The sequence below is a fragment of the Convolutriloba macropyga genome, unplaced genomic scaffold (genome assembly GCF_964194025.1).
Source record: "Convolutriloba macropyga unplaced genomic scaffold, txConMacr16.3 SCAFFOLD_2490, whole genome shotgun sequence".
NCBI lineage: Eukaryota > Metazoa > Xenacoelomorpha > Acoela > Convolutidae > Convolutriloba > Convolutriloba macropyga.
Window position 1 is genome coordinate 27213 of NW_027451476.1, and position 6811 is coordinate 34023.

The window sequence follows — 6811 nt, forward strand, 5'->3', positions numbered from 1 at the left end:
GAGACTCCCCTAGTCAAACAGGTACTGACAGATAGATGATTATCTTTCAAAATCTGGCAGAAAAAGGATAACACTGCAAGATTCTAACAGAAAAAGTTTTATCTGGCAGGATCTGTCAGAAAATGACTATCGGGCGGAATCTGGCATAAGAATGGCTATCTTGTAATATTCTGGTAGAAAATGGTTATCCTGCAAGATTCCGATAAAATAGAAAGAGTTCGCTCCGTTTGAGCTGCATTTCAATTGGTTAATATTATCTAACCTGGTTAAAATATTTCATCAGAAATTTGCTTCCAGTGCATGACATACTTTTTGTGCCTAAAGGAAATACAAATAATTTACTTATAATGCGTTTCTTATTTAGTCAGTTTTTCAAATACTTTAATACAATAAAAACTCAATTAGCGTTATGTTGATGCATAGTAAATTTGCATTAAAGAATTCCCAGACAAGAATTAATTTCAAAGGTAATCCCAAAAAAATTTTTTAGATTATAGGAATATTGCAAAAATTTGTTATCTTTGGTTAATCTGACAAAAATTAGTTCCTTGCAAGAGCCAGGCACAAAAATGGTTATATTTCAGTAAACTTGCAGAAAAAGTGTTATATTGTAGGAATCTGACAGAACTATGGTTATTTTGTAGGACACTGGCCTACAAGTGCATCTCTTGTAGGAATCTTGCAGAAAAATGGTTATCTTGTAGGAATCTGGCGGAAAAATTGTTATCTTGTCGGATTCTGCCAGAAATTTCTGGCAGATGCATTGTCTTTTATGAATCTGTCAGAATCTGCCAAATTCCTACAAGATGACCATCCATTCTCGACTAGGGTCATGTCCGGGCACTCATTTGCCTAAAGTGAGTTAAAGGGACGTTTAAAACTACTATTATCAAAATACTACGTATCTGGAAACCTGAAAAATTAAACATGCCAATCGTTTTTTGAAATGTTTACACACCGTTTGCACAGTTTTCATCCAATTCTGTAATTTACGCCAAAATGAAAAGAGTATTTTCTACAAACAGAATCCGAAAATGATTTCTGAGACAAAGTATTTCAATTTTAAGGCAAAAACAAAACGGTTAAAGATTGAATTATTGACGTAAGAAACAAACAAACAAATTGTTGTTTATGCCAAGTAGTTTTTTTCTTCATTTTTGAAATTGATAATTAAAGTGCACATTTTACGAAAACCTTCCGATGCTTGATCAATTTCGCGGGTGAAACAGGCAAAATCTTAAAGAGATTTCTTGACCTTTTTTTCAGTTTTGGAGTAATATTTTTTTATAGTGTCATCACACAGATCTCAAAAGGTCATGAACAACGAACAGAGGTATTATTAACACTACTTTTTTTCATTGTTACGAAAGTAAAAAAAAGATCAATTTGGGAGAAAAAATTTGGAAACTGTAAAAGATTAAGAGAATAAAATAACTTAAGATTAGGAGAAGCAATACGACGTTTTCAGTTAGTGGTCAAATTTTAAGAAATTTAAAAAGATGATTCTTTTAAAGGGCAGAAAATAAACGCGGTGAGCGGCGAAGAGAGGCAAGAGTGAAAGTTTCGAGTTTGCACATGGCAAATGAATATTCTGCAGATCTTAGTGAAGGTAATTTTTTTCAAGGAAACTCAACTATTCTTTACATTGAATGGAAGTTTTTTTGGTAGGAAAACGATGTCAAAATTTACTTTGCACGCTTATAGTGTGACTCAAACTAGCATAATTATAAAGAGTGTGTATACTACTTTAGTAATTAGCAAACATAAGCAACTATTACCAATAAAAGTATGACATTGTCCAGCTCAGACATAATTTTTGGGCTTAAATATTTTTTACTACACAGAAAAAAATTAGCCTGGGCGAACTTTATGACCTCAATATAATCATAATGAAAGACAACTGCAAAAAAGGAATTAAAATATTCTGGAGATGCAATTTCCGAACTAAATCGGGTTTTTACTCATAAAATATGGTGGCTCGGCACTGGAATGCTCTGAGAAAAATGGTTATATTTCAGTAAACTTGCAGAAAAAGTGTTATATTGTGGGAATCTGACAGAACTATGGTTATTTTGTAGGACACTGGCCGACAAGTGGATCTCTTGTAGGAATCTTGCAGAAAAATGGTTATCTTGTAGGAATCTGGCGGAAAAATTGTTATCTTCTCGGATTCTGCCAGAAATTTCTGGCAGATGCATTGTCTTTTATGAATCTGTCAGAATCTGCCAAATTCCTACAAGATGACCATCCATTCTCGACTAGGGTCATGTCCGGGCACTCATTTGCCTAAAGTGAGTTAAAGGGACGTTTAAAACTACTATTATCAAAATACTACGTATCTGGAGACCTGAAAAATTAAACATGCCGATCGTTTTTTTTCAAGGAAACTCAACTATTCTTTACATTGAAGGGAAGTTTTTTTGGTAGGAAAACGATGTCAAAATTTACTTTGCACGCTTATAGTGTGAATGAAACTAGCTTAATTATAAAGAGTGTGTATACTACTTTAGAGCGGAAGTTTTTTTGGTAGGAAAACGATGTCAAAATTTACTTTGCACGCTTGGTGTGACTCAAAGTTTTCAGACCATTGTCGCATCATCTAGATTTTTTAAAGTTTCATAAATACCGGAAATTACGAGAAAATTGCGCGTTCCTGGTACTCGTCAGACTAGTAAGATTCAGAACAATGACAAATTTTTTTTATGTATGTGCTAGTTGATAATTGAGTTTATTAGCTAAAAAACTGCAAACAAAAAAAATAAAAAAATAACTACCCTAGTTATCGCCGAATTGAAAAACTTGCAAGCGACATGGAAGCAATCTTGCAAGTGAATGCATACGAGTACCAAGTTGCTTGCAAGATTCTTGCAAGTTTTTTTATTCACTTGCAAGAATCTTCGAAGCCTTTCGATTCAAATGCTGGTATAAGTTCTAATAAAGTAGGAAAAAAATTCGCTGAAAATTTCCTGTACACTAAAAAAGTCCAGGTAAATTTGCTTGAACTCTATTCAGGTAATTGTCGGTTCAGGTAAACTTCAGGTGTTCAGATACCTGAAAGGCACCTGAACTGTAGTTCAGGTAATTTTTTACCCAAACTGGTCCAGGTGTGGTTGAGTGAAAAAAGAGGTTACGCTGATATATGCATTGCATCAAAGAGAGTGTAACATCATTTTTTAGAGTTTACCAATTTAATACTCCGAAAATTTAGTACAATTATTATTATTTGCAGGTCACTTGTTATAACTTTTTGTAGTCTTTATTGTTGAAAATGAAGTGCTGCCATACTGTCAATCTCAAATGATACAATGAAAAGAAAACGTCAAAGAGTGTGTTCCAATTACAAGTTGTTTGTGCAAAATGCGTTAAAACTTGAAAGCACTGGCTATGTGTGCCGGAAGATGATAAATTGGTATTCTTGTTTGTAGTAGTTCAAAATTTGAATTCTTTTGAACAATAAATAGTCAAGTTGTTATTTGTTCAAAGCACGCTAAAATTGTTTTCAAAGCCTCAGTATTGATTATCTTGATTACTGTTTCGTTTATTGCATTGTTTTTCATCCGAAAAAGTATCAAAAACATTTCTGTTCAACTTTTGTTCACGATCGTCGACTGTTACAAAATTTATCCGAAAAGTGAAACGTACCAGTTTATTATATTAATAATAAGAGTTTAAGAAGATTAAAACCTTGGGTATTTTGAGTTTTGCCCCTCCGCCCATAGTTTCCAGGATGCACATTATTTGTTACCCAAATGCTATAATCAACCGAATGATTTTGTTCTATGTTTGTACACATATTTTGTTACGTGTGTGAGGTGGGGTTAAGAACATAAACGATCCGAATTTTTTTGATTTTACTTTTTACGAGCCCAATTGATTCGTTTAAGTTCTGGTGTCAAAATGGAATCAATAAAGGAGACTACAATTATTGTCTTTATCATTCTGTGTTTACAAACTACTCCTGCAATTTCACAATTTCACCCGGTGCTTATGGTTAACCGGCAGCAACCTCAACCTCGAGATATTTGTGTGGGAACAAAATGCCAGTGTTTTAATAAGGACGCCGTCAGGTGCATCGGTCTGGACAAATCCGACACTTTGATAGAACGTAAGAACATTATACCCAACATGGCATTACGAAATCCAAGTTTCCAAATCCAAAATATTTTAAAATTCATGCGTAAAATTTTCGGTAAAGTTCACGTCAGACTCAACTTAGAGTTGATTATTCAAAACTAGCTGACGGCAATTTGGATGTTCTATAGTAAGTCCCATAAAGTTGCAACGCAAGCGAACGTTCGAAAAGCTCGGGGCATGCAAATGGGCAGTGCTTTGCTAGATATCTACATGTTTTAAATTTGAACTTTGACCTTTGAAACGTTCGATAGCGTTGCAACTTTATGGGACTGACTATAAGTAAGTGCTGAAGCTGAAATTTAATGTGTTTCTAAGTCTTCTCAGAATGTGTTACGTCGTTACGTAATGGTTAAGTGACTCTGCTTGAAGTCACTGAGAACTTCTGGCGTTTATCGATAACTGCGAAGCGGTTATAGATATTAAGTCAGATTTTCGAAGTGACTTCTGCGGAGTCACTTAACCATGCTCAAAACACGAAACGCGCGCGTTTTAAAATGACGAAAGTCAACTTCTGGCTAGGAACTTCTGGCATTTTAACATCTGGCACTGCAGACTTTCGGCATTTTAAAATGTGCACGTGAGTGTTTTAATTTTTAATACAACACGACAGCTCGCCTAATTCTGAGCGTAGCAAATGAAAAGCCAGCTTATTCTAATTTAACCGCAAATTAACGGCTTTGCATAAGACTGCATTGGGTAGACTACAGGAAAAAACCGGCATTTCGTGCCAATTTACCTTTAGCATGTTGCGAAGAACATTTTTTGGCTACGATGATGCTTGGTTACGTTTAAGTTTCAAAATTGCATTGAAATATGATGCGGACTTTGATCTATCAGTTTATCATGCTCCTCGTTCACTCCAGAAAATCTTTCACTCTGAAAATAAAAAAAAACAAAGTTTGTAAGATGACATCAATTGTTTTAAAAGTCTTAAATTTTGCGAAAAGTTAAGTAAAGATCCCAGTAAAATATTAAAAATATATATGTATATATATATATATATATATATATATATATATATAAATATATGTATATATATATATATATATATATATATATATATATATATATATATATATATAAAAAATATTTAATATATATATATATATATATAAAACGAAAAAAAAATTAGGAAAAGACCTATTTTATCATGGTTGGTACTTGAATCACACTTCCATTATCACTAAAAATTTCGTACGTGAATTTTTGTTTAAATTTTTTTTGTTGATTTTTACGAATGCACAGTTGTTGGCGCCACTTCAAATCAGCTAGAAAAGCCATTAGACAGCAAGAAATAACTTTTGAAACTGAAAAAATTTAGAATTTGTCAAAACTCAAAAATGGTCAAAAATGAAAAATTGTACAAGTTGGGACGGAAAATCTGTACACTACCCCCCCCCCCCCCCCGATTTTGGGAAGGCAAAACCCGAGCAACCCGAGGTTATGGCAGACGTTTAGGGTTACCTCTAAGCTATTCATGGACCCAACGAACGTTATTCCATCAGACCCACAAGTGTGGCTATTAGCACTTAAATGGTGCAAAGTTGGCATTTTTCGATATTTTGTTATTTATTGTTAAATTTCTTAAGTTGTTTATTTATGATTCTTTAGATGATCATTAAAGGTGAAATACCGTACATTCGAGACATTTAGAGCTCGTAATAACCATCCGTGCTTATGTCAACAAAAGTAAATATTGCAGTAATTTGACATTTACTATGTAAACAATGACCTAAATCATTTTGTTATTTATTGTTATTTATTTGTTATTTATTTTGTTATTTATTGTTAAATTTCTTAAGTTGTTTATTTTATGATTCTTTAGATGATCATTAAAGGTGAAATACCGTACATTCGAGACATTTAGAGCTCGTAATAACCATCCGTGCTTATGTCAACAAAAGTAAATATTGCAGTAATTTGACATTTACTATGTAAACAATGACCTAAATCATTTTCTTGATTAACCAATCAGAAACAAGTAGCGATGATGTTATAAATGATAAATATTTGATTATTTACTTTAACCCAATTGTTTGATCAGTCAAACCGTATTGTATTTAGAAACCATTAAAAACTGTTACCAAGAGCAGTTGGCTCTCAGATACACTAAAATTTGATTCCTTAACAATTTTAGTCTTTTTGCTAAGTTTTGCTAGATCTTAACATCTTGCGAGTTCTAAGTTAGTTGAGCTTACTTAACGAGATGTTTGCAACAACACTAGCTACTGGCTGAAGCCTTACAAACTTCAGCACGAGATTGAACATAGACTATCACTAAGGATTTTCTTAACTTCAATCAACAAAATTAAAGTTACAGTCCTTTAATACGTCCGAGCGACTAATTATTTTCTGCGAGATCGTTAGTCAATCGAACCCAGTGAAGAACCAGGCCGGCGTAAAACTCGAGAACCAGGCTGTGATATATCGGTTCCGCTGAGATTCTTGAGCAGCCGCAACAACAGTCTATGATTTAACAAACAGTTTTGTTTCTTGCTGCTATGATTAGTGGTACAAATGTTACGTATGCCTATACAGAGGGTCTCAAAAATCCTTTAATTTAGTTTTGGTTTACGTCATTTTTGTTGCTAGTCAGAAACTAGTTTGAAAGGTCTTTTATGAAAACTTGGTGACTATTTTTTGCAAAAATATTCAAAGTTATTCATACGCAATGTTG